Below are 22,592 nucleotides of genomic sequence, written 5' to 3' on the forward strand. Positions count from 1 at the left end.
CGCTGGCCATTGCCACAAGGCCGACCAGAAAGCACAACATTACTGCTAAAGGCACTGCCCAGATTTGAACCGGGGATCTCCTGTTTACTAGACAGGCGCTTTAACCGCTAAGCCACAGCGCCTGCCTGTTGGGAGATTTTGAAAATCTCAATATCACACGTCTGAAATGCCGTTAAGGCTACTAACACACCGGGACGTGATACACTGTCACTCGGAAATTTTGGAAATGAGTAGTAACGCATTGGTGGTTCAGTGGTAGAATTCTCGCCTGCCACGCGGGAGACCGGGGTTCGATTCCCCGCCAATGCATCGTGTTTTACCTACACCAGAAAATTTCCTCCGTAAAAAAGAAAGGAAGGAAAATAAATAACCACTCGGCCATCGCAGCAGAAATTGCTGGGTAACCAGAATAATTCACCAGCTCACCACTCACGTGCCGAAGAGGACAAAAAGCCAACTAGTAGGGGACACCCGGGTTTGAACCAGGGACCTCTCGATCTGCAGTCGAATGCTCTACCACTGAGCTATATCCCCAGCCAAGGACGGAATCCACGCACAGGGTATATAACATCAACGCGTGAGAGAGCAACTTAACTTAAAAAATGTACACTTCCCGCACCGGGAATCGAACCCGGGCCGCCTGGGTGAAAACCCGAAATCCTAACCACTAGACCATGCGGGACACATTCGCACCACTAAGTAATTTGGATGTCATGCTTTTTCTGACAATTTGAACTAGCTCTGTCTTTCTGTTCGTGTCAAAAACACCTTTTTGCGTCCGCTGCGAGTAGGATTCGAACCTACGCGGGAAGATCCCATTTGATTTCTAGTCAAACGCCTTAACCACTCGGCCATCGCAGCCTGAGAAACCGCTGGCCATTGCCACAAGGCCGACCAGAAAGCACAACATTACTGCTAAAGGCACTGCCCGGATTTGAACCGGGGATCTCCTGTTTACTAGACAGGCGCTTTAACCGCTAAGCCACAGCGCCTGCCTGTTGGGAGATTTTGAAAATCTCAATATCACACGTCTGAAATGCCGTTAAGGCTACTAACACACCGGGACGTGATACACTGTCACTCGGAAATTTTGGAAATGAGTAGTAACGCATTGGTGGTTCAGTGGTAGAATTCTCGCCTGCCACGCGGGAGACCGGGGTTCGATCGTGTTTTACCTACACCAGAAAATATCATCCGTAAAAAAGAAAGGAAGGAAAATAAATAAAAAAACATAGCTGAGGAAAAGTGCTACGGCTGCTTGCATTCACCACCTCAAACCGCCCTGCTGGGCAGTGATAAAATGCCGAGACCCGGGATTGAACCAGGGACCTTCAGATCTTCAGTCTGACGCTCTCCCAACTGAGCTATCTCGGTCATGATCAATTCTATCACATGGCAAAGGTCTGTACGTTGTGATAGACACTTGACCAGATCAAAAAGAATGTTTGAAGATTCGCTGCGAGTAGGGTTCGAACCTACGCGGGAAGATCCCATTAGATTTCAAGTCTAACGCCTTAACCACTCGGCCATCGCAGCAGAAATTGCTGGGTAACCAGAATAATTCACCAGCTCACCACTCAGGTGCCGAAGAGGAAAAAAAGCCAACTAGTAGGGGACGCCCGGGTTTGAACCAGGGACCTCTCGATCTGCAGTCGAATGCTCTACCACTGAGCTATATCCCCAGCCAAGGACGGAATCCACGCACAGGGTATATAACATCAACGCGTGAGAGAGCAACTTAACTTAAAAAATGTACACTTCCCGCACCGGGAATCGAACCCGGGACGCCTGGGTGAAAACCAGAAATCCTAACCACTAGACCATGCGGGACACATTCGCACCACTAAGTAATTTAGATGTCATGCTTTTTCTGACAATTTGAACTAGCTCTGTCTTTCTGTTCGTGTCAAAAACACCTTTTTGCGTCCGCTGCGAGTAGGATTCGAACCTACGCGGGAAGATCCCATTTGATTTCTAGTCAAACGCTTTAACCACTCCGACATCGCAGCCTGACAAACCGCTGGCCATTGCCACAAGGCCGACCAGAAAGCACAACATTACTGCTAAAGGCACTGCCCGGATTTGAACCGGGGATCTCCTGTTTACTAGACAGGCGCTTTAACCGCTAAGCCACAGCGCCTGCCTGTTGGGAGATTTTGAAAATCTCAATATCACACGTCTGAAATGCCGTTAAGGCTACTAACACACCGGGACGTGATACACTGTCACTCGGAAATTTTGGAAGTGAGTAGTAACGCATTGGTGGTTCAGTGGTAGAATTCTCGCCTGCCACGCGGGAGACCGGGGTTCGATTCCCCCGCCAATGCATCGTGTTTTACCTACACCAGAAAATACCCTCCGTAAAAAAGAAAGGAAGGAAAATAAATAAAAAAACATAGCTGAGGAAAAGTGCTATGGCTGCTTGCATTCTCCACCTCAAACCGCCCTGCTGGGCAGTGATAAAATGCCGAGACCCGGGATTGAACCAGGGACCTTCAGATCTTCAGTCTGACGCTCTCCCAACTGAGCTATCTCGGCCATGATCAATTCTATCACATGGCAAAGGTCTGTACGTTGTGATAGACACTTGACCAGATCAAAAAGAATGTTTGAAGATTCGCTGCGAGTAGGGTTCGAACCTACGCGGGAAGATCCCATTAGATTTCAAGTCTAACGCCTTAACCACTCGGCCATCGCAGCAGAAATTGCTGGGTAACCAGAATAATTCACCAGCTCACCACTCAGGTGCCGAAGAGGACAAAAAGCCAACTAGTAGGGGACACCCGGGTTTGAACCAGGGACCTCTCGATCTGCAGTCGAATGCTCTACCACTGAGCTATATCCCCAGCCAAGGACGGAATCCACGCACAGGGTATATAACATCAACGCGTGAGAGAGCAACTTAACTTAAAAAATGTACACTTCCCGCACCGGGAATCGAACCCGGGCCGCCTGGGTGAAAACCAGAAATCCTAACCACTAGACCATGCGGGACACATTCGCACCACTAAGTAATTTAGATGTCATGCTTTTTCTGACAATTTGAACTAGCTCTGTCTTTCTGTTCGTGTCAAAAACACCTTTTTGCGTCCGTTGCGAGTAGGATTCGAACCTACGCGGGAAGATCCCATTTGATTTCTAGTCAAACGCCTTAACCACTCGGCCATCGCAGCCTGACAAACCGCTGGCCATTGCCACAAGGCCGACCAGAAAGCACAACATTACTGCTAAAGGCAATGCCCGGATTTGAATCGGGGATCTCCTGTTTACTAGACAGGCGCTTTAACCGCTAAGCCACAGCGCCTGCCTGTTGGGAGATTTTGAAAATCTCAATATCACACGTCTGAAATGCCGTTAAGGCTAATAACACACCGGGACGTGATACACTGTCACTCGGAAATTTTGGAAGTGAGTAGTAACGCATTGGTGGTTCAGTGGTAGAATTCTCGCCTGTCACGCGGGAGACCGGGGTTCCATTCCCCCGCCAATGCATCGTGTTTTACCTACACCAGAAAATACCCTCCGTAAAAAAGAAAGGAAGGAAAATAAATAAAAAAACATAGCTGAGGAAAAGTGCTACGGCTGCTTGCATTCACCACCTCAAACCGCCCTGATGGGCAGTGATAAAATGCCGAGACCCGGGATTGAACCAGGGACCTTCAGATCTTCAGTCAGACGCTCTCCCAACTGAGCTATCTCGGCCATGATCAATTCTATCACATGGCAAAGGTCTGTACGTTGTGATATACACTTGACCAGATCAAAAAGAATGTTTGAAGATTCGCTGCGAGTAGGGTTCGAACCTACGCGGGAAGATCCCATTAGATTTCAAGTCTAACGCCTTAACCACTCGGCCATCGCAGCAGAAATTGCTGGGTAACCAGAATAATTCACCAGCTCACCACTCAGGTGCCGAAGAGGACAAAAAGCCAACTAGTAGGGGACACCCGGGTTTGAACCAGGGACCTCTCGATCTGCAGTCGAATGCTCTACCACTGAGCTATATCCCCAGCCAAGGACGGAATCCACGCACAGGGTATATAACATCAACGCGTGAGAGAGCAACTTAACTTAAAAAATGTACACTTCCCGCACCGGGAATCGAACCCGGGCCGCCTGGGTGAAAACCAGAAATCCTAACCACTAGACCATGCGGGACACATTCGCACCACTAAGTAATTTAGATGTCATGCTTTTTCTGACAATTTGAACTAGCTCTGTCTTTCTGTTCGTGTCAAAAACACCTTTTTGCGTCCGCTGCGAGTAGGATTCGAACCTACGCGGGAAGATCCCATTTGATTTCTAGTCAAACGCCTTAACCACTCGGCCATCGCAGCCTGAAAAACCGCTGGCCATTGCCACAAGGCCGACCAGAAAGCACAACATTACTGCTAAAGGCACTGCCCGGATTTGAACCGGGGATCTCCTGTTTACTAGACAGGCGCTTTAATCGCTAAGCCACCGCGCCTGCCTGGTGGGAGATTTTGAAAATCTCAATATCACACGTCTGAAATGCCGTTAAGGCTACTAACACACCGGGACGTGATACACTGTCACTCGGAAATTTTGGAAGTGAGTAGTAACGCATTGGTGGTTCAGTGGTAGAATTCTCGCCTGCCACGCGGGAGACCGGGGTTCGATTCCCCCGCCAATGCATCGTGTTTTACCTACACCAGAAAATACCCTCCGTAAAAAAGAAAGGAAGGAAAATAAATAAAAAAACATAGCTGAGGAAAAGTGCTACGGCTGCTTGCATTCACCACCTCAAACCGCCCTGCTGGGCAGTGATAAAATGCCGAGACCCGGGATTGAACCAGGGACCTTCAGATCTTCAGTCTGACGCTCTCCCAACTGAGCTATCTCGGCCATGATCAATTCTATCACATGGCAAAGGTCTGTACGTTGTGATAGACACTTTACCAGATCAAAAAGAATGTTTGAAGATTCGCTGCGAGTAGGGTTCGAACCTACGCGGGAAGATCCCATCAGATTTCAAGTCTAACGCCTTAACCACTCGGCCATCGCAGCAGAAACTGCTGGGTAACCAGAATAATTCACCAGCTCACCACTCAGGTGCCGAAGAGGACAAAAAGCCAACTAGTAGGGGACACCCGGGTTTGAACCAGGGACCTCTCGATCTGCAGTCGAATGCTCTACCACTGAGCTATATCCCCAGCCAAGGACGGAATCCACGCACAGGGTATATAACATCAACGCGTGAGAGAGCAACTTAACTTAAAAAATGTACACTTCCCGCACCGGGAATCGAACCCGGGCCGCCTGGGTGAAAACCAGAAATCCTAACCACTAGACCATGCGGGACACATTCGCACCACTAAGTAATTTAGATGTCATGCTTTTTCTGACAATTTGAACTAGCTCTGTCTTTCTGTTCGTGTCAAAAACACCTTTTTGCGTCCGCTGCGAGTAGGATTCGAACCTACGCGGGAAGATCCCATTTGATTTCTAGTCAAACGCCTTAACCACTCGGCCATCGCAGCCTGACAAACCGCTGGCCATTGCCACAAGGCCGACCAGAAAGCACAACATTACTGCTAAAGGCACTGCCCGGATTTGAACCGGGGATCTCCTGTTTACTAGACAGGCGCTTTAACCGCTAAGCCACAGCGCCTGCCTGTTGGGAGATTTTGAAAATCTCAATATCACACGTCTGAAATGCCGTTAAGGCTACTAACACACCGGGACGTGATACACTGTCACTCGGAAATTTTGGAAATGAGTAGTAACGCATTGGTGGTTCAGTGGTAGAATTCTCGCCTGCCACGCGGGAGACCGGGGTTCGATTCCCCCGCCAATGCATCGTGTTTTACCTACACCAGAAAATACCCTCCGTAAAAAAGAAAGGAAGGAAAATAAATAAAAAAACATAGCTGAGGAAAAGTGCTACGGCTGCTTGCATTCACCACCTCAAACCGCCCTGCTGGGCAGTGATAAAATGCCGAGACCCGGGATTGAACCAGGGACCTTCAGATCTTCAGTCTGACGCTCTCCCAACTGAGCTATCTCGGCCATGATCAATTCTATCACATGGCAAAGGTCTGTACGTTGTGATAGACACTTGACCAGATCAAAAAGAATGTTTGAAGATTCGCTGCGAGTAGGGTTCGAACCTACGCGGGAAGATCCCATTAGATTTCAAGTCTAACGCCTTAACCACTCGGCCATCGCAGCAGAAATTGCTGGGTAACCAGAATAATTCACCAGCTCACCACTCAGGTGCCGAAGAGGACAAAAAGCCAACTAGTAGGGGACACCCGGGTTTGAACCAGGGACCTCTCGATCTGCAGTCGAATGCTCTACCACTGAGCTATATCCCCAGCCAAGGACGGAATCCACGCACAGGGTATATAACATCAACGCGTGAGAGAGCAACTTAACTTAAAAAATGTACACTTCCCGCACCGGGAATCGAACCCGGGCCGCCTGGGTGAAAACCAGAAATCCTAACCACTAGACCATGCGGGACACATTCGCACCACTAAGTAATTTAGATGTCATGCTTTTTCTGACACTTTGAACTAGCTCTGTCTTTCTGTTCGTGTCAAAAACACCTTTTTGCGTCCGCTGCGAGTAGGATTCGAACCTACGCGGGAAGATCCCATTTGATTTCTAGTCAAACGCCTTAACCACTCGGCCATCGCAGCCTGACAAACCGCTGGCCATTGCCACAAGGCCGACCAGAAAGCACAACATTACTGCTAAAGGCACTGCCCGGATTTGAACCGGGGATCTGCTGTTTACTAGACAGGCGCTTTAACCGCTAAGCCACAGCGCCTGCCTGTTGGGAGATTTTGAAAATCTCAATATCACACGTCTGAAATGCTGTTAAGGCTACTAACACACCGGGACGTGATACACTGTCACTCGGAAATTTTGGAAGTGAGTAGTAACGCATTGGTGGTTCAGTGGTAGAATTCTCGCCTGCCACGCGGGAGACCGGGGTTCGATTCCCCCGCCAATGCATCGTGTTTTACCTACACCAGAAAATACCCTCCGTAAAAAAGAAAGGAAGGAAAATAAATAAAAAAACATAGCTGAGGAAAAGTGCTACGGCTGCTTGCATTCACCACCTCAAACCGCCCTGCTGGGCAGTGATAAAATGCCGAGACCTGGGATTGAACCAGGGACCTTCAGATATTCAGTCTGATGCTCTCCCAACTGAGCTATCTCGGCCATGATCAATTCTATCACATGGCAAAGGTCTGTACGTTGTGATAGACACTTGACCAGATCAAAAAGAATGTTTGAAGATTCGCTGCGAGTAGGGTTCGAACCTACGCGGGAAGATCCCATTAGATTTCAAGTCTAACGCCTTAACCACTCGGCCATCGCAGCAGAAATTGCTGGGTAACCAGAATAATTCACCAGCTCACCACTCAGGTGCCGAAGAGGACAAAAAGCCAACTAGTAGGGGACACCCGGGTTTGAACCAAGGACCTCTCGATCTGCAGTCGAATGCTCTACCACTGAGCTATATCCCCAGCCAAGGACGGAATCCACGCACAGGGTATTTAACATCAACGCGTGAGAGAGCAACTTAACTTAAAGAATGTACACTTCCCGCACCGGGAATCGAACCCGGGCCACCTGGGTGAAAACCAGAAATCCTAACCACTAGACCATGCGGGACACATTCGCACCACTAAGTAATTTAGATGTCATGCTTTTTCTGACAATTTGAACTAGCTCTGTCTTTCTGTTCGTGTCAAAAACACCTTTTTGCGTCCGCTGCGAGTAGGATTCGAACCTACGCGGGAAGATCCCATTTGATTTCTAGTCAAACGCCTTAACCACTCGGCCATCGCAGCCTGACAAACCGCTGGCCATTGCCACAAGGCCGACCAGAAAGCACAACATTACTGCTAAAGGCACTGCCCGGATTTGAACCGGGGATCTCCTGTTTACTAGACAGGCGCTTTAACCGCTAAGCCACAGCGCCTGCCTGTTGGGAGATTTTGAAAATCTCAATTTCACACGTCTGAAATGCCGTTAAGGCTACTAACACACCGGGACGTGATACACTGTCACTCGGAAATTTTGGAAATGAGTAGTAACGCATTGGTGGTTCAGTGGTAGAATACTCGCCTGCCACGCGGGAGACCGGGGTTCGATTCCCCCGCCAATGCATCGTGTTTTACCTACACCAGAAAATACCCTCCGTAAAAAAGAAAGGAAGGAAAATAAATAAAAAAACATAGCTGAGGAAAAGTGCTACGGCTGCTTGCATTCACCACCTCAAACCGCCCTGCTGGGCAGTGATAAAATGCCGAGACCCGGGATTGAACCAGGGACCTTCAGATCTTCAGTCTGACGCTCTCCCAACTGAGCTATCTCGGCCATGATCAATTCTATCACATGGCAAAGGTCTGTACGTTGTGATGGACACTTGACCAGATCAAAAAGAATGTTTGAAGATTCGCTGCGAGTAGGGTTCGAACCTACGCGGGAAGATCCCATTAGATTTCAAGTCTAACGCCTTAACCACTCGGCCATCGCAGCAGAAATTGCTGGGTAACCAGAATAATTCACCAGCTCACCACTCAGGTGCCGAAGAGGACAAAAAGCCAACTAGTAGGGGACACCCGGGTTTGAACCAGGGACCTCTCGATCTGCAGTCGAATGCTCTACCACTGAGCTATATCCCCAGCCAAGGACGGAATCCACGCACAGGGTATATAACATCAACGCGTGAGAGAGCAACTTAACTTAAAAAATGTACACTTCCGGCACCGGGAATCGAACCCGGGCCGCCTGGGTGAAAACCAGAAATCCTAACCACTAGACCATGCGGGACACATTCGCACCACTAAGTAATTTAGATGTCATGCTTTTTCTGACAATTTGAACTAGCTCTGTCTTTCTGTTCGTGTCAAAAACACCTTTTTGCGTCCGCTGCGAGTAGGATTCGAACCTACGCGGGAAGATCCCATTTGATTTCTAGTCAAACGCCTTAACCACTCGGCCATCGTAGCCTGACAAACCGCTGGCCATTGCCACAAGGCCGACCAGAAAGCACAACATTACTGCTAAAGGCACTGCCCGGATTTGAACCGGGGATCTCCTGTTTACTAGACAGGCGCTTTAACCGCTAAGCCACAGCGCCTGCCTGTTGGCAGATTTTGAAAATCTCAATATCACACGTCTGAAATGCCGTTAAGGCTACTAACACACCGGGACGTGATACACTGTCACTCGGAAATTTTGGAAATGAGTAGTAACGCATTGGTGGTTCAGTGGTAGAATTCTCGCCTGCCACGCGGGAGACCGGGGTTCGATTCCCCCGCCAATGCATCGTGTTTTACCTACACCAGAAAATACCCTCCGTAAAAAAGAAAGGAAGGAAAATAAATAAAAAAACATAGCTGAGGAAAAGTGCTACGGCTGCTTGCATTCACCACCTCAAACCGCCCTGCTGGGCAGTGATAAAATGCCGAGACCCGGGATTGAACCAGGGACCTTCAGATCTTCAGTCTGACGCTCTCCCAACTGAGCTATCTCGGCCATGATCAATTCTATCACATGGCAAAGGTCTGTACGTTGTGATAGACACTTGACCAGATCAAAAAGAATGTTTGAAGATTCGCTGCGAGTAGGGTTCGAACCTACGCGGGAAGATCCCATTAGATTTCAAGTCTAACGCCTTAACCACTCGGCCATCGCAGCAGAAATTGCTGGGTAACCAGAATAATTCACCAGCTCACCACTCAGGTGCCAAAGAGGACAAAAAGCCAACTAGTAGGGGACGCCCGGGTTTGAACCAGGGACCTCTCGATCTGCAGTCGAATGCTCTACCACTGAGCTATATCCCCAGCCAAGGACGGAATCCACGCACAGGGTATATAACATCAACGCGTGAGAGAGCAACTTAACTTAACAAATGTACACTTCCCGCACCGGGAATCGAACCCGGGCCGCCTGGGTGAAAACCAGAAATCCTAACCACTAGACCATGCGGGACACATTCGCACCACTAAGTAATTTAGATGTCATGCTTTTTCTGACAATTTGAACTAGCTCTGTCTTTCTGTTCGTGTCAAAAACACCTTTTTGCGTCCGCTGCGAGTAGGATTCGAACCTACGCGGGGAGATCCCATTTGATTTCTAGTCAAACGCCTTAACCACTCGGCCATCGCAGCCTGACAAACCGCTGGCCATTGCCACAAGGCCGACCAGAAAGCACAACATTACTGCTAAAGGCACTGCCCGGATTTGAACCGGGGATCTCCTGTTTACTAGACAGGCGCTTTAACCGCTAAGCCACAGCGCCTGCCTGTTGGGAGATTTTGAAAATCTCAATATCACACGTCTGAAATGCCGTTAAGGCTACTAACACACCGGGACGTGATACACTGTCACTCGGAAATTTTGGAAATGAGTAGTAACGCATTGGTGGTTCAGTGGTAGAATTCTCGCCTGCCACGCGGGAGACCGGGGTTCGATTCCCCCGCCAATGCATCGTGTTTTACCTACACCAGAAAATACCCTCCGTAAAAAAGAAAGGAAGGAAAATAAATAAAAAAACATAGCTGAGGAAAAGTGCTACGGCTGCTTGCATTTACCACCTCAAACCGCCCTGCTGGGCAGTGATAAAATGCCGAGACCCGGGATTGAACCAGGGACCTTCAGATCTTCAGTCTGACGCTCTCCCAACTGAGCTATCTCGGCCATGATCAATTCTATCACATGGCAAAGGTCTGTACGTTGTGATAGACACTTGACCAGATCAAAAAGAATGTTTGAAGATTCGCTGCGAGTAGGGTTCGAACCTACGCGGGAAGATCCCATTAGATTTCAAGTCTAACGCCTTAACCACTCGGCCATCGCAGCAGAAATTGCTGGGTAACCAGAATAATTCACCAGCTCACCACTCAGGTGCCGAAGAGGACAAAAAGCCAACTAGTAGGGGACACCCGGGTTTGAACCAGGGACCTCTCGATCTGCAGTCGAATGCTCTACCACTGAGCTATATCCCCAGCCAAGGACGGAATCCACGCACAGGGTATATAACATCAACGCGTGAGAGAGCAAATTAACTTAAAAAATGTACACTTCCCGCACCGGGAATCGAACCCGGGCCGCCTGGGTGAAAACCAGAAATCCTAACCACTAGACCATGCGGGACACATTCGCACCACTAAGTAATTTAGATGTCATGCTTTTTCTGACAATTTGAACTAGCTCTGTCTTTCTGTTCGTGTCAAAAACACCATTTTGCGTCCGCTGCGAGTAGGATTCGAACCTACGCGGGAAGATCCCATTTGATTTCTAGTCAAACGCCTTAACCACTCGGCCATCGCAGCCTGACAAACCGCTGGCCATTGCCACAAGGCCGACCAGAAAGCACAACATTACTGCTAAAGGCACTGCCCGGATTTGAACCGGGGATCTCCTGTTTACTAGACAGGCGCTTTAACCGCTAAGCCACAGCGCCTGCCTGTTGGGAGATTTTGAAAATCTCAATATCACACGTCTGAAATGCCGTTAAGGCTACTAACACACCGGGACGTGATACACTGTCACTCGGAAATTTTGGAAATGAGTATTAACGCATTGGTGGTTCAGTGGTAGAATTCTCGCCTGCCACGCGGGAGACCGGGGTTCGATTCCCCCGCCAATGCATCGTGTTTTACCTACACCAGAAAATACCCTCCGTAAAAAAGAAAGGAAGGAAAATAAATAAAAAAACATAGCTGAGGAAAAGTGCTACGGCTGCTTGCATTCACCACCTCAAACCGCCCTGCTGGGCAGTGATAAAATGCCGAGACCCGGGATTGAACCAGGGACCTTCAGATCTTCAGTCTGACGCTCTCCCAACTGAGCTATCTCGGCCATGATCAATTCTATCACATGGCAAAGGTCTGTACGTTGTGATAGACACTTGACCAGATCAAAAAGAATGTTTGAAGATTCGCTGCGAGTAGGGTTCGAACCTACGCGGGAAGATCCCATTAGATTTCAAGTCTAACGCCTTAACCACTCGGCCATCGCAGCAGAAATTGCTGGGTAACCAGAATAATTCACCAGCTCACCACTCAGGTGCCGAAGAGGACAAAAAGCCAACTAGTAGGGGACACCCGGGTTTGAACCAGGGACCTCTCGATCTGCAGTCGAATGCTCTACCACTGAGCTATATCCCCAGCCAAGGACGGAATCCACGCACAGGGTATATAACATCAACGCGTGAGAGAGCAACTTAACTTAAAAAATGTACACTTCCCGCACCGGGAATCGAACCCGGGCCGCCTGGGTGAAAACCAGAAATCCTAACCACTAGACCATGCGGGACACATTCGCACCACTAAGTAATTTAGATGTCATGCTTTTTCTGACAATTTGAACTAGCTCTGTCTTTCTGTTCGTGTCAAAAACACCTTTTTGCGTCCGCTGCGAGTAGGATTCGAACCTACGCGGGAAGATCCCATTTGATTTCTAGTCAAACGCCTTAACCACTCGGCCATCGCAGCCTGACAAACCGCTGGCCATTGCCACAAGGCCGACCAGAAAGCACAACATTACTGCTAAAGGCACTGCCCGGATTTGAACCGGGGATCTCCTGTCTACTAGACAGGCGCTTTAACCGCTAAGCCACAGCGCCTGCCTGTTGGGAGATTTTGAAATTCTCAATATCACACGTCTGAAATGCCGTTAAGGCTACTAACACACCGGGACGTGATACACTGTCACTCGGAAATTTTGGAAATGAGTAGTAACGCATTGGTGGTTCAGTGGTAGAACTCTCGCCTGCCACGCGGGAGACCGGGGTTCGATTCCCCCGCCAATGCATCGTGTTTTACCTACACCAGAAAATACCCTCCGTAAAAAAGAAAGGAAGGAAAATAAATAAAAAAACATAGCTGAGGAAAAGTGCTACGGCTGCTTGCATTCACCACCTCAAACCGCCCTGCTGGGCAGTGATAAAATGCCGAGACCCGGGATTGAACCAGGGACCTTCAGATCTTCAGTCTGACGCTCTCCCAACTGAGCTATCTCGGCCATGATCAATTCTATCACATGGCAAAGGTCTGTACGTTGTGATAGACACTTGACCAGATCAAAAAGAATGTTTGAAGATTCGCTGCGAGTAGGGTTCGAACCTACGCGTGAAGATCCCATTAGATTTCAAGTCTAACGCCTTAACCACTCGGCCATCGCAGCAGAAATTGCTGGGTAACCAGAATAATTCACCAGCTCACCACTCAGGTGCCGAAGAGGACAAAAAGCCAACTAGTAGGGGACACCCGGGTTTGAACCAGGGACCTCTCGATCTGCAGTCGAATGCTCTACCACTGAGCTATATCCCCAGCCACGGACGGAATCCACGCACAGGGTATATAACATCAACGCGTGAGAGAGCAACTTAACTTAAAAAATGTACACTTCCCGCACCGGGAATCGAACCCGGGCCGCCTGGGTGAAAACCAGAAATCCTAACCACTAGACCATGCGGGACACATTCGCACCACTAAGTAATTTAGATGTCATGCTTTTTCTGACAATTTGAACTAGCTCTGTCTTTCTGTTCGTGTCAAAAACACCTTTTTGCGTCCGCTGCGAGTAGGATTCGAACCTACGCGGGAAGATCCCATTTGATTTCTAGTCAAACGCCTTAACCACTCGGCCATCGCAGCCTGACAAACCGCTGGCCATTGCCACAAGGCCGACCAGAAAGCACAACATTACTGCTAAAGGCACTGCCCGGATTTGAACCGGGGATCTCCTGTTTACTAGACAGGCGCTTTAACCGCTAAGCCACAGCGCCTGCCTGTTGGGAGATTTTGAAAATCTCAATATCACACGTCTGAAATGCCGTTAAGGCTACTAACACACCGGGACGTGATACACTGTCACTCGGAAATTTTGGAAATGAGTAGTAACGCATTGGTGGTTCAGTGGTAGAATTCTCGCCTGCCACGCGGGAGACCGGGGTTCGATTCCCCCGCCAATGCATCGTGTTTTACCTACACCAGAAAATACCCTCCGTAAAAAAGAAAGGAAGGAAAATAAATAAAAAAACATAGCTGAGGAAAAGTGCTACGGCTGCTTGCATTCACCACCTCAAACCGCCCTGCTGGGCAGTGATAAAATGCCGAGACCCGGGATTGAACCAGGGACCTTCAGATCTTCAGTCTGACGCTCTCCCAACTGAGCTATCTCGGCCATGATCAATTCTATCACATGGCAAAGGTCTGTACGTTGTGATAGACACTTGACCAGATCAAAAAGAATGTTTGAAGATTCGCTGCGAGTAGGGTTCGAACCTACGCGGGAAGATCCCATTAGATTTCAAGTCTAACGCCTTAACCACTCGGCCATCGCAGCAGAAATTGCTGGGTAACCAGAATAATTCACCAGCTCACCACTCAGGTGCCGAAGAGGACAAAAAGCCAACTAGTAGGGGACACCCGGGTTTGAACCAGGGACCTCTCGATCTGCAGTCGAATGCTCTACCACTGAGCTATATCCCCAGCCAAGGACGGAATCCACGCACAGGGTATATAACATCAACGCGTGAGAGAGCAACTTAACTTAAAAAATGTACACTTCCCGCACCGGGAATCGAACCTGGGCCGCCTGGGTGAAAACCAGAAATCCTAACCACTAGACCATGCGGGACACATTCGCACCACTAAGTAATTTAGATGTCATGCTTTTTCTGACAATTTGAACTAGCTCTGTCTTTCTGTTCGTGTCAAAAACACCTTTTTGCGTCCGCTGCGAGTAGGATTCGAACCTACGCGGGAAGATCCCATTTGATTTCTAGTCAAACGCCTTAACCACTCGGCCATCGCAGCCTGACAAACCGCTGGCCATTGCCACAAGGCCGACCAGAAAGCACAACATTACTGCTAAAGGCACTGCCCGGATTTGAACCGGGGATCTCCTGTCTACTAGACAGGCGCTTTAACCGCTAAGCCACAGCGCCTGCCTGTTGGGAGATTTTGAAATTCTCAATATCACACGTCTGAAATGCCGTTAAGGCTACTAACACACCGGGACGTGATACACTGTCACTCGGAAATTTTGGAAATGAGTAGTAACGCATTGGTGGTTCAGTGGTAGAACTCTCGCCTGCCACGCGGGAGACCGGGGTTCGATTCCCCCGCCAATGCATCGTGTTTTACCTACACCAGAAAATACCCTCCGTAAAAAAGAAAGGAAGGAAAATAAATAAAAAAACATAGCTGAGGAAAAGTGCTACGGCTGCTTGCATTCACCACCTCAAACCGCCCTGCTGGGCAGTGATAAAATGCCGAGACCCGGGATTGAACCAGGGACCTTCAGATCTTCAGTCTGACGCTCTCCCAACTGAGCTATCTCGGCCATGATCAATTCTATCACATGGCAAAGGTCTGTACGTTGTGATAGACACTTGACCAGATCAAAAAGAATGTTTGAAGATTCGCTGCGAGTAGGGTTCGAACCTACGCGGGAAGATCCCATTAGATTTCAAGTCTAACGCCTTAACCACTCGGCCATCGCAGCAGAAATTGCTGGGTAACCAGAATAATTCACCAGCTCACCACTCAGGTGCCGAAGAGGACAAAAAGCCAACTAGTAGGGGACACCCGGGTTTGAACCAGGGACCTCTCGATCTGCAGTCGAATGCTCTACCACTGAGCTATATCCCCAGCCACGGACGGAATCCACGCACAGGGTATATAACATCAACGCGTGAGAGAGCAACTTAACTTAAAAAATGTACACTTCCCGCACCGGGAATCGAACCCGGGCCGCCTGGGTGAAAACCAGAAATCCTAACCACTAGACCATGCGGGACACATTCGCACCACGAAGTAATTTAGATGTCATGCTTTTTCTGACAATTTGAACTAGCTCTGTCTTTCTGTTCGTGTCAAAAACACCTTTTTGCGTCCGCTGCGAGTAGGATTCGAACCTACGCGGGAAGATCCCATTTGATTTCTAGTCAAACGCCTTAACCACTCGGCCATCGCAGCCTGACAAACCGCTGGCCATTGCCACAAGGCCGACCAGAAAGCACAACATTACTGCTAAAGGCACTGCTCGGATTTGAACCGGGGATCTCCTGTTTACTAGACAGGCGCTTTAACCGCTAAGCCACAGCGCCTGCCTGTTGGGAGATTTTGAAAATCTCAATATCACACGTCTGAAATGCCGTTAAGGCTACTAACACACCGGGACGTGATACACTGTCACTCGGAAATTTTGGAAATGAGTAGTAACGCATTGGTGGTTCAGTGGTAGAATTCTCGCCTGCCACGCGGGAGACCGGGGTTCGATTCCCCCGCCAATGCATCGTGTTTTACCTACACCAGAAAAGACCCTCCGTAAAAAAGAAAGGAAGGAAAATAAATAAAAAAACATAGCTGAGGAAAAGTGCTACGGCTGCTTGCATTCACCACCTCAAACCGCCCTGCTGGGCAGTGATAAAATGCCGAGACCCGGGATTGAACCAGGGACCTTCAGATCTTCAGTCTGACGCTCTCCCAACTGAGCTATCTCGGCCATGATCAATTCTATCACATGGCAAAGGTGTGTACGTTGTGATAGACACTTGACCAGATCAAAAAGAATGTTTGAAGATTCGCTGCGAGTAGGGTTCGAACCTACGCGGGAAGATCCCATTAGATTTCAAGTCTAACGCCTTAACCACTCGGCCATCGCAGCAGAAATTGTTGGGTAACCAGAATAATTCACCAGCTCACCACTCAGGTGCCGAAGAGGACAAAAAGCCAACTAGTAGGGGACGCCCGGGTTTGAACCAGGGACCTCTCGATCTGCAGTCGAATGCTCTACCACTGAGCTATATCCCCAGCCAAGCCCGGAATCCACGCACAGGGTATATAACATCAACGCGTGAGAGAGCAACTTAACTTAAAAAATGTACACTTCCCGCACTGGGAATCGAACCCGGGCCGCCTGGGTGAAAACCAGAAATCCTAACCACTAGACCATGCGGGACACATTCGCACCACTAAGTAATTTAGATGTCATGCTTTTTCTGACAATTTGAACTAGCTCTGTCTTTCTGTTCGTGTCAAAAACACCTTTTTGCGTCCGCTGCGAGTAGGATTCGAACCTACGGGGGAAGATCCCATTTGATTTCTAGTCAAACGCCTTAACCACTCGGCTATCGCAGCCTGACAAACCGCTGGCCATTGCCACAAGGCCGACCAGAAAGCACAACATTACTGCTAAAGGCACTGCCCGGATTTGAACCGGGGATCTCCTGTTTACTAGACAGGCGCTTTAACCACTAAGCCACAGCGCCTGCCTGTTGGGAGATTTTGAAAATCTCAATATCACACGTCTGAAATGCCGTTAAGGCTACTAACACACCGAGACGTGATACACTGTCACTCGGAAATTTTGGAAATGAGTAGTAACGCATTGGTGGTTCAGTGGTAGAATTCTCGCCTGCCACGCGGGAGACCGGGGTTCGATTCCCCCGCCAATGCATCGTGTTTTACCTACACCAGAAAATACCCTCCGTAAAAAAGAAAGGAAGGAAAATAAATAAAAAAACATAGCTGAGGAAAAGTGCTACGGCTGCTTGCATTCACCACCTCAAACCGCCCTGCTGGGCAGTGATAAAATGCCGAGACCCGGGATTGAACCAGGGACCTTCAGATCTTCAGTCTGACGCTCTCCCAACTGAGCTATCTGGGCCATGATCAATTCTATCACATGGCAAAGGTCTGTACGTTGTGATAGACACTTGACCAGATCAAAAAGGATGTTTGAAGATTCGTTGCGAGTAGGGTTCAAACCTACGCGGGAAGATCCCATTAGATTTCAAGTCTAACGCCTTAACCACTCGGCCATCGCAGCAGAAATTGCTGGGTAACCAGAATAATTCACCAGCTCACCACTCAGGTGCCGAAGAGGACAAAAAGCCAACTAGTAGGGGACACCCGGGTTTGAACCAGGGACCTCTCGATCTGCAGTCGAATGCTCTACCACTGAGCTATATCCCCAGCCAAGGACGGAATCCATGCACAGGGTATATAACATCAACGCGTGAGAGAGCAACTTAACTTAAAAAATGTACACTTCCCGCACCGGGAATCGAACCCGGGCCGCCTGGGTGAAAACCAGAAATCCTAACCACTAGACCATGCGGGACACATTCGCACCACTAAGTAATTTAGATGTCATGCTTTTTCTGACAATTTGAACTAGCTCTGTCTTTCTGTTCGTGTCAAAAACACCTTTTTGCGTCTGCTGCGAGTAGGATTCGAACCTACGCGGGAAGATCCCATTTGATTTCTAGTCAAACGCCTTAACCACTCGGCCATCGCAGCCTGACAAACCGCTGGCCATTGCCACAAGGCCGACCAGAAAGCACAACATTACTGTTAAAGGCATTGCCCGGATTTGAACCGGGGATCTCCTGTTTACTAGACAGGCGCTTTAACCGCTAAGCCACAACGCCTGCCTGTTGCGAGATTTTGAAAATCTCAATATCACACGTCTGAAATGCCGTTAAGGCTACTAACACACCGGGACGTGATACACTGTCACTCGGAAAATTTGGAAATGAGTAGTAACGCATTGGTGGTTCAGTGGTAGAATTCTCACCTGCCACGCGGGAGACTGGGGTTCGATTCCCCCGCCAATGCATCGTGTTTTACCTACACCAGAAAATACCCTCTGTAAAAAAGAAAGGAAGGAAAATAAATAAAAAAACATAGCTGAGGAAAAGTGCTACGGCTGCTTGCATTCACCACCTCAAACCGCCCTGCTGGGCAGTGATAAAATGCCGAGACCCGGGATTGAACCAGGGACCTTCAGATCTTCAGTCTGACGCTCTCCCAACTGAGCTATCTCGGCCATGATCAATTCTATCACATGGCAAAGGTCTGTACGTTGTGATAGACACTTGACCAGATCAAAAAGAATGTTTGAAGATTCGCTGCGAGTAGGGTTCGAACCTACGCGGAAGATCCCATTAGATTTCAAGTCTAACGCCTTAACCACTCGGCCATCGCAGCAGAAATTGCTGGGTAACCAGAATAATTCACCAGCTCACCACTCAGGTGCCGAAGAGGACAAAAAGCCAACTAGTAGGGGACACTCGAGTTTGAACCAGGGACCTCTCGATCTGCTGTCGAATGCTCTACCACTGAGCTATATCCCCAGCCAAGGACGGAATCCACGCACAGGGTATATAACATCAACGCGTGAGAGAGCAACTTAACTTAAAAAATGTACACTTCCCGCACCGGGAATCGAACCCGGGCCGCCTGGGTGAAAACCAGAAATCCTAACCACTAGACCATGCGGGACACATTTGCACCACTAAGTAATTTAGATGTCATGCTTTTTCTGACAATTTGAACTAGCTCTGTCTTTCTGTTCGTGTCAAAAACACCTTTTTGCGTCCGCTGCGAGTAGGATTCGAACCTACGCGGGAAGATCCCATTTGATTTCTAGTCAAACGCCTTAACCACTCGGCCATCGCAGCCTGACAAACCGCTGGCCATTGCCACAAGGCCGACCAGAAAGCACAACAATACTGCTAAAGGCACTGCCCGAATTTGAACCGGGGATCTCCTGTTTACTAGACAGGCGCTTTAACCGCTAAGCCACAGCGCCTGCCTGTTGGGAGATTTTAAAAATCTCAATATCACACGTCTGAAATGCCGTTAAGGCTACTAACACACCGGGACGTGATACACTGTCACTCGGAAATTTTGGAAATGAGTAGTAACGCATTGGTGGTTCAGTGGTAGTATCTTCAGTCTGACGCTCTCCCAACTGAGCTATCTCGGCCATGATCAATTCTATCACGTGGCAAAGGTCTGTACGTTGTGACAGACACTTGACCAGATCAAAAAGAATGTTTGAAGATTCGCTGCGAGTAGGGTTCGAACCTACGCGGGAAGATCCCATTAGATTTCAAGTCTAACGCCTTAACCACTCGGCCATCGCAGCAGAAATTGCTGGGTAACCAGAATAATTCACCAGCTCACCACTCAGGTGCCGAAGAGGACAAAAAGCCAACTAGTAAGGGACACCCGGGTTTGAACCAGGGACCTCTCGATCTGCAGTCGAATGCTCTACCACTGAGCTATATCCCCAGCCAAGGACGGAATCCACGCACAGGGTATATAACATCAACGCGTGAGAGAGCAACTTAACTTAAAAAATGTACACTTCCCGCACTGGGAATCGAATCCGGGCCGCCTGGGTGAAAACCAGAAATCCTAACCACTAGACCATGCGGGACACATTCGCACCACTAAGTAATTTAGATGTCATGCTTTTTCTGACAATTTGAACTAGCTCTGTCTTTCTGTTCGTGTCAAAAACACCTTTTTGCGTCCGCTGCGAGTAGGATTCGAACCTACGCGGGAAGATCCCATTTGATTTCTAGTCAAACGCCTTAACCACTCGGCCATCGCAGCCTGACAAACCGCTGGCCATTGCCACAAGGCCGACCAGAAAGCACAACATTACTGCTAAAGGCACTGCCCGGATTTGAACCGGGGATCTCCTGTTTACTAGACAGGCGCTTTAACCGCTAAGCCACAGCGCCTGCCTGTTGGGAGATTTTGAAAATCTCAATATCACACGTCTGAAATGCCGTTAAGGCTACTAACACACCGGGACGTGATACACTGTCACTCGGAAATTTTGAAAATGAGTAGTAACGCATTGGTGGTTCAGTGGTAGAATTCTCGCCTGCCACGCGGGAGACCGGGGTTCGATTCCCCGCCAATGCATCGTGTTTTACCTACACCAGAAAATACCCTCCGTAAAAAAGAAAGGAAGGAAAATAAATAAAAAAACATAGCTGAGGAAAAGTGCTACGGCTGCTTGCATTCACCACCTCAAACCGCCCTGCTTGGCAGTGATAAAATGCCGAGACCCGGGATTGAACCAGGGACCTTCAGATCTTCAGTCTGACGCTCTCCCAACTGAGCTATCTCGGCCATGATCAATTCTATCACGTGGCAAAGGTCTGTACGTTGTGACAGACACTTGACCAGATCAAAAAGAATGTTTGAAGATTCGCTGCGAGTAGGGTTCGAACCTACGCGGGAAGATCCCATTAGATTTCAAGTCTAACGCCTTAACCACTCGGCCATCGCAGCAGAAATTGCTGGGTAACCAGAATAATTCACCAGCTCACCACTCAGGTGCCGAAGAGGACAAAAAGCCAACTAGTAGGGGACACCCGGGTTTGAACCAGGGACCTCTCGATCTGCAGTCGAATGCTCTACCACTGAGCTATATCCCCAGCCACGGACGGAATCCACGCACAGGGTATATAACATCAACGCGTGAGAGAGCAACTTAACTTAAAAAATGTACACTTCCCGCACCGGGAATCGAATCCGGGCCGCCTGGTTGAAAACCAGAAATCCTAACCACTAGACCATGCGGGACACATTCGCACCACTAAGTAATTTAGATGTCATGCTTTTTCTGACAATTTGAACTAGCTCTGTCTTTCTGTTCGTGTCAAAAACACCTTTTTGCGTCCGCTGCGAGTAGGATTCGAACCTACGCGGGAAGATCCCATTTGATTTCTAGTCAAACGCCTTAACCACTCGGCCATCGCAGCCTGACAAACCGCTGGCCATTGCCACAAGGCCGACCAGAAAGCACAACATTACTGCTAAAGGCACTGCCCGGATTTGAACCGGGGATCTCCTGTTTACTAGACAGGCGATTTAACCGCTAAGCCACAGCGCCTGCCTGTTGGGAGATTTTGAAAATCTCAATATCACACGTCGGAAATGCCGTTAAGGCTACTAACACACCGGGACGTGATACACTGTCACTCGGAAATTTTGGAAATGAGTAGTAACGCATTGGTGGTTCAGTGGTAGAATTCTCGCCTGCCACGCGGGTGACCGGGGTTCGATTACCCGCCAATGTATCGTGTTTTACCTACACCAGAAAATACCCTCCGTAAAAAAGAAAGGAAGGAAAATAAATAAAAAAACATAGCTGAGGAAAAGTGCTACGGCTGCTTGCATTCACCACCTCAAACCGCCCTGCTGGGCAGTGATAAAATGCCGAGACCCGGGATTGAACCAGGGACCTTCAGATCTTCAGTCTGACGCTCTCCCAACTGAGCTATCTCCGCCATGATCAATTCTATCACATGGCAAAGGTTTGTACGTTGTGATAGACACTTGACCAGATCAAAAAGAATGTTTGAAGATTCGCTGCGAGTAGGGTTCAAACCTACGCGGGAAGATCCCATTAGATTTCAAGTCTAACGCCTTAACCACTCGGCCATCGCAGCAGAAATTGCTGGGTAACCAGAATAATTCACCAGCTCACCACTCAGGTGCCGAAGAGGACAAAAAGCCAACTAGTAGGGGACACCTGGGTTTGAACCAGGGACCTCTCGATCTGCAGTCGAATGCTCTACCACTGAGCTATATCCCCAGCCAAGGACGGAATCCACGCACAGGGTATATAACATCAACGCGTGAGAGAGCAACTTAACTTAAAAAATGTACACTTCCCGCACCGGGAATCGAACCCGGGCCGCCTGGGTGAAAACCAGAAATCCTAACCACTAGACCATGCGGGACACATTCGCACCACTAAGTAATTTAGATGTCATG

The 22,592-nt window shown here is 48.8% G+C and overlaps 82 non-coding genes across 82 annotated transcripts; 3 read left to right on the top strand and 79 right to left on the bottom strand.

Annotated features, from left to right (window-relative positions):
* Window positions 1-238: 238 nt before the first annotated feature.
* On the top strand, window positions 239-309 carry Trnag-gcc (transfer RNA glycine (anticodon GCC)). Its single transcript has one exon. It is a non-coding gene; the product is annotated as a tRNA-Gly (tRNA).
* A 153-nt stretch (window positions 310-462) lies between these two features.
* Window positions 463-534, bottom strand: Trnac-gca (transfer RNA cysteine (anticodon GCA)). The gene has a single exon. It is a non-coding gene; the product is annotated as a tRNA-Cys (tRNA).
* A 245-nt stretch (window positions 535-779) lies between these two features.
* On the bottom strand, window positions 780-861 carry Trnas-aga (transfer RNA serine (anticodon AGA)). Its single transcript has one exon. It is a non-coding gene; the product is annotated as a tRNA-Ser (tRNA).
* A 58-nt stretch (window positions 862-919) lies between these two features.
* Trnat-agu (transfer RNA threonine (anticodon AGU)) lies at window positions 920-992 on the bottom strand. Its single transcript has one exon. It is a non-coding gene; the product is annotated as a tRNA-Thr (tRNA).
* A 462-nt stretch (window positions 993-1,454) lies between these two features.
* On the bottom strand, window positions 1,455-1,536 carry Trnas-uga (transfer RNA serine (anticodon UGA)). The gene has a single exon. It is a non-coding gene; the product is annotated as a tRNA-Ser (tRNA).
* Window positions 1,537-2,067: 531 nt separating this feature from the next.
* Trnat-agu (transfer RNA threonine (anticodon AGU)) lies at window positions 2,068-2,140 on the bottom strand. The gene has a single exon. It is a non-coding gene; the product is annotated as a tRNA-Thr (tRNA).
* Window positions 2,141-2,465: 325 nt separating this feature from the next.
* On the bottom strand, window positions 2,466-2,538 carry Trnaf-gaa (transfer RNA phenylalanine (anticodon GAA)). The gene has a single exon. It is a non-coding gene; the product is annotated as a tRNA-Phe (tRNA).
* An 80-nt stretch (window positions 2,539-2,618) lies between these two features.
* On the bottom strand, window positions 2,619-2,700 carry Trnas-uga (transfer RNA serine (anticodon UGA)). Its single transcript has one exon. It is a non-coding gene; the product is annotated as a tRNA-Ser (tRNA).
* Window positions 2,701-2,774: 74 nt separating this feature from the next.
* Window positions 2,775-2,846, bottom strand: Trnac-gca (transfer RNA cysteine (anticodon GCA)). Its single transcript has one exon. It is a non-coding gene; the product is annotated as a tRNA-Cys (tRNA).
* A 76-nt stretch (window positions 2,847-2,922) lies between these two features.
* On the bottom strand, window positions 2,923-2,994 carry Trnae-uuc (transfer RNA glutamic acid (anticodon UUC)). The gene has a single exon. It is a non-coding gene; the product is annotated as a tRNA-Glu (tRNA).
* A 426-nt stretch (window positions 2,995-3,420) lies between these two features.
* On the top strand, window positions 3,421-3,492 carry Trnad-guc (transfer RNA aspartic acid (anticodon GUC)). Its single transcript has one exon. It is a non-coding gene; the product is annotated as a tRNA-Asp (tRNA).
* A 290-nt stretch (window positions 3,493-3,782) lies between these two features.
* On the bottom strand, window positions 3,783-3,864 carry Trnas-uga (transfer RNA serine (anticodon UGA)). Its single transcript has one exon. It is a non-coding gene; the product is annotated as a tRNA-Ser (tRNA).
* A 74-nt stretch (window positions 3,865-3,938) lies between these two features.
* On the bottom strand, window positions 3,939-4,010 carry Trnac-gca (transfer RNA cysteine (anticodon GCA)). The gene has a single exon. It is a non-coding gene; the product is annotated as a tRNA-Cys (tRNA).
* A 76-nt stretch (window positions 4,011-4,086) lies between these two features.
* Window positions 4,087-4,158, bottom strand: Trnae-uuc (transfer RNA glutamic acid (anticodon UUC)). Its single transcript has one exon. It is a non-coding gene; the product is annotated as a tRNA-Glu (tRNA).
* Window positions 4,159-4,255: 97 nt separating this feature from the next.
* Window positions 4,256-4,337, bottom strand: Trnas-aga (transfer RNA serine (anticodon AGA)). The gene has a single exon. It is a non-coding gene; the product is annotated as a tRNA-Ser (tRNA).
* Window positions 4,338-4,793: 456 nt separating this feature from the next.
* On the bottom strand, window positions 4,794-4,866 carry Trnaf-gaa (transfer RNA phenylalanine (anticodon GAA)). Its single transcript has one exon. It is a non-coding gene; the product is annotated as a tRNA-Phe (tRNA).
* Window positions 4,867-5,102: 236 nt separating this feature from the next.
* On the bottom strand, window positions 5,103-5,174 carry Trnac-gca (transfer RNA cysteine (anticodon GCA)). The gene has a single exon. It is a non-coding gene; the product is annotated as a tRNA-Cys (tRNA).
* Window positions 5,175-5,250: 76 nt separating this feature from the next.
* Trnae-uuc (transfer RNA glutamic acid (anticodon UUC)) lies at window positions 5,251-5,322 on the bottom strand. Its single transcript has one exon. It is a non-coding gene; the product is annotated as a tRNA-Glu (tRNA).
* Window positions 5,323-5,419: 97 nt separating this feature from the next.
* Trnas-aga (transfer RNA serine (anticodon AGA)) lies at window positions 5,420-5,501 on the bottom strand. Its single transcript has one exon. It is a non-coding gene; the product is annotated as a tRNA-Ser (tRNA).
* A 58-nt stretch (window positions 5,502-5,559) lies between these two features.
* Trnat-agu (transfer RNA threonine (anticodon AGU)) lies at window positions 5,560-5,632 on the bottom strand. Its single transcript has one exon. It is a non-coding gene; the product is annotated as a tRNA-Thr (tRNA).
* A 325-nt stretch (window positions 5,633-5,957) lies between these two features.
* On the bottom strand, window positions 5,958-6,030 carry Trnaf-gaa (transfer RNA phenylalanine (anticodon GAA)). The gene has a single exon. It is a non-coding gene; the product is annotated as a tRNA-Phe (tRNA).
* An 80-nt stretch (window positions 6,031-6,110) lies between these two features.
* On the bottom strand, window positions 6,111-6,192 carry Trnas-uga (transfer RNA serine (anticodon UGA)). The gene has a single exon. It is a non-coding gene; the product is annotated as a tRNA-Ser (tRNA).
* Window positions 6,193-6,266: 74 nt separating this feature from the next.
* Window positions 6,267-6,338, bottom strand: Trnac-gca (transfer RNA cysteine (anticodon GCA)). The gene has a single exon. It is a non-coding gene; the product is annotated as a tRNA-Cys (tRNA).
* A 76-nt stretch (window positions 6,339-6,414) lies between these two features.
* Trnae-uuc (transfer RNA glutamic acid (anticodon UUC)) lies at window positions 6,415-6,486 on the bottom strand. The gene has a single exon. It is a non-coding gene; the product is annotated as a tRNA-Glu (tRNA).
* Window positions 6,487-6,583: 97 nt separating this feature from the next.
* Window positions 6,584-6,665, bottom strand: Trnas-aga (transfer RNA serine (anticodon AGA)). The gene has a single exon. It is a non-coding gene; the product is annotated as a tRNA-Ser (tRNA).
* Window positions 6,666-7,274: 609 nt separating this feature from the next.
* On the bottom strand, window positions 7,275-7,356 carry Trnas-uga (transfer RNA serine (anticodon UGA)). The gene has a single exon. It is a non-coding gene; the product is annotated as a tRNA-Ser (tRNA).
* Window positions 7,357-7,578: 222 nt separating this feature from the next.
* On the bottom strand, window positions 7,579-7,650 carry Trnae-uuc (transfer RNA glutamic acid (anticodon UUC)). The gene has a single exon. It is a non-coding gene; the product is annotated as a tRNA-Glu (tRNA).
* A 97-nt stretch (window positions 7,651-7,747) lies between these two features.
* Trnas-aga (transfer RNA serine (anticodon AGA)) lies at window positions 7,748-7,829 on the bottom strand. Its single transcript has one exon. It is a non-coding gene; the product is annotated as a tRNA-Ser (tRNA).
* Window positions 7,830-7,887: 58 nt separating this feature from the next.
* Trnat-agu (transfer RNA threonine (anticodon AGU)) lies at window positions 7,888-7,960 on the bottom strand. The gene has a single exon. It is a non-coding gene; the product is annotated as a tRNA-Thr (tRNA).
* Window positions 7,961-8,285: 325 nt separating this feature from the next.
* Trnaf-gaa (transfer RNA phenylalanine (anticodon GAA)) lies at window positions 8,286-8,358 on the bottom strand. The gene has a single exon. It is a non-coding gene; the product is annotated as a tRNA-Phe (tRNA).
* Window positions 8,359-8,438: 80 nt separating this feature from the next.
* Window positions 8,439-8,520, bottom strand: Trnas-uga (transfer RNA serine (anticodon UGA)). The gene has a single exon. It is a non-coding gene; the product is annotated as a tRNA-Ser (tRNA).
* Window positions 8,521-8,594: 74 nt separating this feature from the next.
* On the bottom strand, window positions 8,595-8,666 carry Trnac-gca (transfer RNA cysteine (anticodon GCA)). The gene has a single exon. It is a non-coding gene; the product is annotated as a tRNA-Cys (tRNA).
* A 385-nt stretch (window positions 8,667-9,051) lies between these two features.
* Window positions 9,052-9,124, bottom strand: Trnat-agu (transfer RNA threonine (anticodon AGU)). Its single transcript has one exon. It is a non-coding gene; the product is annotated as a tRNA-Thr (tRNA).
* A 325-nt stretch (window positions 9,125-9,449) lies between these two features.
* Trnaf-gaa (transfer RNA phenylalanine (anticodon GAA)) lies at window positions 9,450-9,522 on the bottom strand. Its single transcript has one exon. It is a non-coding gene; the product is annotated as a tRNA-Phe (tRNA).
* Window positions 9,523-9,602: 80 nt separating this feature from the next.
* Window positions 9,603-9,684, bottom strand: Trnas-uga (transfer RNA serine (anticodon UGA)). Its single transcript has one exon. It is a non-coding gene; the product is annotated as a tRNA-Ser (tRNA).
* Window positions 9,685-9,906: 222 nt separating this feature from the next.
* On the bottom strand, window positions 9,907-9,978 carry Trnae-uuc (transfer RNA glutamic acid (anticodon UUC)). Its single transcript has one exon. It is a non-coding gene; the product is annotated as a tRNA-Glu (tRNA).
* Window positions 9,979-10,215: 237 nt separating this feature from the next.
* Window positions 10,216-10,288, bottom strand: Trnat-agu (transfer RNA threonine (anticodon AGU)). The gene has a single exon. It is a non-coding gene; the product is annotated as a tRNA-Thr (tRNA).
* Window positions 10,289-10,613: 325 nt separating this feature from the next.
* Trnaf-gaa (transfer RNA phenylalanine (anticodon GAA)) lies at window positions 10,614-10,686 on the bottom strand. The gene has a single exon. It is a non-coding gene; the product is annotated as a tRNA-Phe (tRNA).
* Window positions 10,687-10,766: 80 nt separating this feature from the next.
* Trnas-uga (transfer RNA serine (anticodon UGA)) lies at window positions 10,767-10,848 on the bottom strand. The gene has a single exon. It is a non-coding gene; the product is annotated as a tRNA-Ser (tRNA).
* A 74-nt stretch (window positions 10,849-10,922) lies between these two features.
* Window positions 10,923-10,994, bottom strand: Trnac-gca (transfer RNA cysteine (anticodon GCA)). The gene has a single exon. It is a non-coding gene; the product is annotated as a tRNA-Cys (tRNA).
* Window positions 10,995-11,070: 76 nt separating this feature from the next.
* Trnae-uuc (transfer RNA glutamic acid (anticodon UUC)) lies at window positions 11,071-11,142 on the bottom strand. The gene has a single exon. It is a non-coding gene; the product is annotated as a tRNA-Glu (tRNA).
* A 97-nt stretch (window positions 11,143-11,239) lies between these two features.
* Trnas-aga (transfer RNA serine (anticodon AGA)) lies at window positions 11,240-11,321 on the bottom strand. The gene has a single exon. It is a non-coding gene; the product is annotated as a tRNA-Ser (tRNA).
* A 58-nt stretch (window positions 11,322-11,379) lies between these two features.
* On the bottom strand, window positions 11,380-11,452 carry Trnat-agu (transfer RNA threonine (anticodon AGU)). Its single transcript has one exon. It is a non-coding gene; the product is annotated as a tRNA-Thr (tRNA).
* Window positions 11,453-11,777: 325 nt separating this feature from the next.
* On the bottom strand, window positions 11,778-11,850 carry Trnaf-gaa (transfer RNA phenylalanine (anticodon GAA)). The gene has a single exon. It is a non-coding gene; the product is annotated as a tRNA-Phe (tRNA).
* Window positions 11,851-11,930: 80 nt separating this feature from the next.
* On the bottom strand, window positions 11,931-12,012 carry Trnas-uga (transfer RNA serine (anticodon UGA)). The gene has a single exon. It is a non-coding gene; the product is annotated as a tRNA-Ser (tRNA).
* Window positions 12,013-12,086: 74 nt separating this feature from the next.
* Window positions 12,087-12,158, bottom strand: Trnac-gca (transfer RNA cysteine (anticodon GCA)). Its single transcript has one exon. It is a non-coding gene; the product is annotated as a tRNA-Cys (tRNA).
* A 76-nt stretch (window positions 12,159-12,234) lies between these two features.
* Trnae-uuc (transfer RNA glutamic acid (anticodon UUC)) lies at window positions 12,235-12,306 on the bottom strand. Its single transcript has one exon. It is a non-coding gene; the product is annotated as a tRNA-Glu (tRNA).
* Window positions 12,307-12,403: 97 nt separating this feature from the next.
* On the bottom strand, window positions 12,404-12,485 carry Trnas-aga (transfer RNA serine (anticodon AGA)). Its single transcript has one exon. It is a non-coding gene; the product is annotated as a tRNA-Ser (tRNA).
* A 456-nt stretch (window positions 12,486-12,941) lies between these two features.
* Trnaf-gaa (transfer RNA phenylalanine (anticodon GAA)) lies at window positions 12,942-13,014 on the bottom strand. Its single transcript has one exon. It is a non-coding gene; the product is annotated as a tRNA-Phe (tRNA).
* A 236-nt stretch (window positions 13,015-13,250) lies between these two features.
* On the bottom strand, window positions 13,251-13,322 carry Trnac-gca (transfer RNA cysteine (anticodon GCA)). Its single transcript has one exon. It is a non-coding gene; the product is annotated as a tRNA-Cys (tRNA).
* A 76-nt stretch (window positions 13,323-13,398) lies between these two features.
* Trnae-uuc (transfer RNA glutamic acid (anticodon UUC)) lies at window positions 13,399-13,470 on the bottom strand. The gene has a single exon. It is a non-coding gene; the product is annotated as a tRNA-Glu (tRNA).
* Window positions 13,471-13,567: 97 nt separating this feature from the next.
* Window positions 13,568-13,649, bottom strand: Trnas-aga (transfer RNA serine (anticodon AGA)). The gene has a single exon. It is a non-coding gene; the product is annotated as a tRNA-Ser (tRNA).
* A 58-nt stretch (window positions 13,650-13,707) lies between these two features.
* Window positions 13,708-13,780, bottom strand: Trnat-agu (transfer RNA threonine (anticodon AGU)). Its single transcript has one exon. It is a non-coding gene; the product is annotated as a tRNA-Thr (tRNA).
* Window positions 13,781-14,105: 325 nt separating this feature from the next.
* Trnaf-gaa (transfer RNA phenylalanine (anticodon GAA)) lies at window positions 14,106-14,178 on the bottom strand. The gene has a single exon. It is a non-coding gene; the product is annotated as a tRNA-Phe (tRNA).
* An 80-nt stretch (window positions 14,179-14,258) lies between these two features.
* Window positions 14,259-14,340, bottom strand: Trnas-uga (transfer RNA serine (anticodon UGA)). The gene has a single exon. It is a non-coding gene; the product is annotated as a tRNA-Ser (tRNA).
* A 74-nt stretch (window positions 14,341-14,414) lies between these two features.
* Trnac-gca (transfer RNA cysteine (anticodon GCA)) lies at window positions 14,415-14,486 on the bottom strand. Its single transcript has one exon. It is a non-coding gene; the product is annotated as a tRNA-Cys (tRNA).
* Window positions 14,487-14,731: 245 nt separating this feature from the next.
* Trnas-aga (transfer RNA serine (anticodon AGA)) lies at window positions 14,732-14,813 on the bottom strand. The gene has a single exon. It is a non-coding gene; the product is annotated as a tRNA-Ser (tRNA).
* A 456-nt stretch (window positions 14,814-15,269) lies between these two features.
* Trnaf-gaa (transfer RNA phenylalanine (anticodon GAA)) lies at window positions 15,270-15,342 on the bottom strand. The gene has a single exon. It is a non-coding gene; the product is annotated as a tRNA-Phe (tRNA).
* Window positions 15,343-15,422: 80 nt separating this feature from the next.
* Trnas-uga (transfer RNA serine (anticodon UGA)) lies at window positions 15,423-15,504 on the bottom strand. Its single transcript has one exon. It is a non-coding gene; the product is annotated as a tRNA-Ser (tRNA).
* A 74-nt stretch (window positions 15,505-15,578) lies between these two features.
* Window positions 15,579-15,650, bottom strand: Trnac-gca (transfer RNA cysteine (anticodon GCA)). Its single transcript has one exon. It is a non-coding gene; the product is annotated as a tRNA-Cys (tRNA).
* A 76-nt stretch (window positions 15,651-15,726) lies between these two features.
* Window positions 15,727-15,798, bottom strand: Trnae-uuc (transfer RNA glutamic acid (anticodon UUC)). The gene has a single exon. It is a non-coding gene; the product is annotated as a tRNA-Glu (tRNA).
* A 97-nt stretch (window positions 15,799-15,895) lies between these two features.
* Window positions 15,896-15,977, bottom strand: Trnas-aga (transfer RNA serine (anticodon AGA)). The gene has a single exon. It is a non-coding gene; the product is annotated as a tRNA-Ser (tRNA).
* A 456-nt stretch (window positions 15,978-16,433) lies between these two features.
* On the bottom strand, window positions 16,434-16,506 carry Trnaf-gaa (transfer RNA phenylalanine (anticodon GAA)). The gene has a single exon. It is a non-coding gene; the product is annotated as a tRNA-Phe (tRNA).
* Window positions 16,507-16,586: 80 nt separating this feature from the next.
* Window positions 16,587-16,668, bottom strand: Trnas-uga (transfer RNA serine (anticodon UGA)). Its single transcript has one exon. It is a non-coding gene; the product is annotated as a tRNA-Ser (tRNA).
* Window positions 16,669-17,199: 531 nt separating this feature from the next.
* On the bottom strand, window positions 17,200-17,272 carry Trnat-agu (transfer RNA threonine (anticodon AGU)). Its single transcript has one exon. It is a non-coding gene; the product is annotated as a tRNA-Thr (tRNA).
* A 634-nt stretch (window positions 17,273-17,906) lies between these two features.
* Trnac-gca (transfer RNA cysteine (anticodon GCA)) lies at window positions 17,907-17,978 on the bottom strand. Its single transcript has one exon. It is a non-coding gene; the product is annotated as a tRNA-Cys (tRNA).
* Window positions 17,979-18,054: 76 nt separating this feature from the next.
* Trnae-uuc (transfer RNA glutamic acid (anticodon UUC)) lies at window positions 18,055-18,126 on the bottom strand. The gene has a single exon. It is a non-coding gene; the product is annotated as a tRNA-Glu (tRNA).
* A 97-nt stretch (window positions 18,127-18,223) lies between these two features.
* Window positions 18,224-18,305, bottom strand: Trnas-aga (transfer RNA serine (anticodon AGA)). The gene has a single exon. It is a non-coding gene; the product is annotated as a tRNA-Ser (tRNA).
* A 456-nt stretch (window positions 18,306-18,761) lies between these two features.
* On the bottom strand, window positions 18,762-18,834 carry Trnaf-gaa (transfer RNA phenylalanine (anticodon GAA)). The gene has a single exon. It is a non-coding gene; the product is annotated as a tRNA-Phe (tRNA).
* Window positions 18,835-18,914: 80 nt separating this feature from the next.
* On the bottom strand, window positions 18,915-18,995 carry Trnas-uga (transfer RNA serine (anticodon UGA)). Its single transcript has one exon. It is a non-coding gene; the product is annotated as a tRNA-Ser (tRNA).
* Window positions 18,996-19,217: 222 nt separating this feature from the next.
* On the bottom strand, window positions 19,218-19,289 carry Trnae-uuc (transfer RNA glutamic acid (anticodon UUC)). The gene has a single exon. It is a non-coding gene; the product is annotated as a tRNA-Glu (tRNA).
* Window positions 19,290-19,386: 97 nt separating this feature from the next.
* On the bottom strand, window positions 19,387-19,468 carry Trnas-aga (transfer RNA serine (anticodon AGA)). Its single transcript has one exon. It is a non-coding gene; the product is annotated as a tRNA-Ser (tRNA).
* A 388-nt stretch (window positions 19,469-19,856) lies between these two features.
* On the bottom strand, window positions 19,857-19,938 carry Trnas-uga (transfer RNA serine (anticodon UGA)). The gene has a single exon. It is a non-coding gene; the product is annotated as a tRNA-Ser (tRNA).
* A 391-nt stretch (window positions 19,939-20,329) lies between these two features.
* Trnas-aga (transfer RNA serine (anticodon AGA)) lies at window positions 20,330-20,411 on the bottom strand. Its single transcript has one exon. It is a non-coding gene; the product is annotated as a tRNA-Ser (tRNA).
* Window positions 20,412-20,469: 58 nt separating this feature from the next.
* Trnat-agu (transfer RNA threonine (anticodon AGU)) lies at window positions 20,470-20,542 on the bottom strand. The gene has a single exon. It is a non-coding gene; the product is annotated as a tRNA-Thr (tRNA).
* A 116-nt stretch (window positions 20,543-20,658) lies between these two features.
* On the top strand, window positions 20,659-20,729 carry Trnag-gcc (transfer RNA glycine (anticodon GCC)). The gene has a single exon. It is a non-coding gene; the product is annotated as a tRNA-Gly (tRNA).
* A 137-nt stretch (window positions 20,730-20,866) lies between these two features.
* Window positions 20,867-20,939, bottom strand: Trnaf-gaa (transfer RNA phenylalanine (anticodon GAA)). The gene has a single exon. It is a non-coding gene; the product is annotated as a tRNA-Phe (tRNA).
* An 80-nt stretch (window positions 20,940-21,019) lies between these two features.
* Trnas-uga (transfer RNA serine (anticodon UGA)) lies at window positions 21,020-21,101 on the bottom strand. The gene has a single exon. It is a non-coding gene; the product is annotated as a tRNA-Ser (tRNA).
* A 74-nt stretch (window positions 21,102-21,175) lies between these two features.
* On the bottom strand, window positions 21,176-21,247 carry Trnac-gca (transfer RNA cysteine (anticodon GCA)). Its single transcript has one exon. It is a non-coding gene; the product is annotated as a tRNA-Cys (tRNA).
* A 245-nt stretch (window positions 21,248-21,492) lies between these two features.
* Window positions 21,493-21,574, bottom strand: Trnas-aga (transfer RNA serine (anticodon AGA)). Its single transcript has one exon. It is a non-coding gene; the product is annotated as a tRNA-Ser (tRNA).
* A 764-nt stretch (window positions 21,575-22,338) lies between these two features.
* Trnac-gca (transfer RNA cysteine (anticodon GCA)) lies at window positions 22,339-22,410 on the bottom strand. The gene has a single exon. It is a non-coding gene; the product is annotated as a tRNA-Cys (tRNA).
* A 76-nt stretch (window positions 22,411-22,486) lies between these two features.
* Trnae-uuc (transfer RNA glutamic acid (anticodon UUC)) lies at window positions 22,487-22,558 on the bottom strand. The gene has a single exon. It is a non-coding gene; the product is annotated as a tRNA-Glu (tRNA).
* Between the last annotated feature and the right edge of the window lie 34 nt (window positions 22,559-22,592).

Source organism: Hydractinia symbiolongicarpus, chromosome 2 (assembly GCF_029227915.1).
Source record: "Hydractinia symbiolongicarpus strain clone_291-10 chromosome 2, HSymV2.1, whole genome shotgun sequence".
Lineage (NCBI taxonomy): Eukaryota > Metazoa > Cnidaria > Hydrozoa > Anthoathecata > Hydractiniidae > Hydractinia > Hydractinia symbiolongicarpus.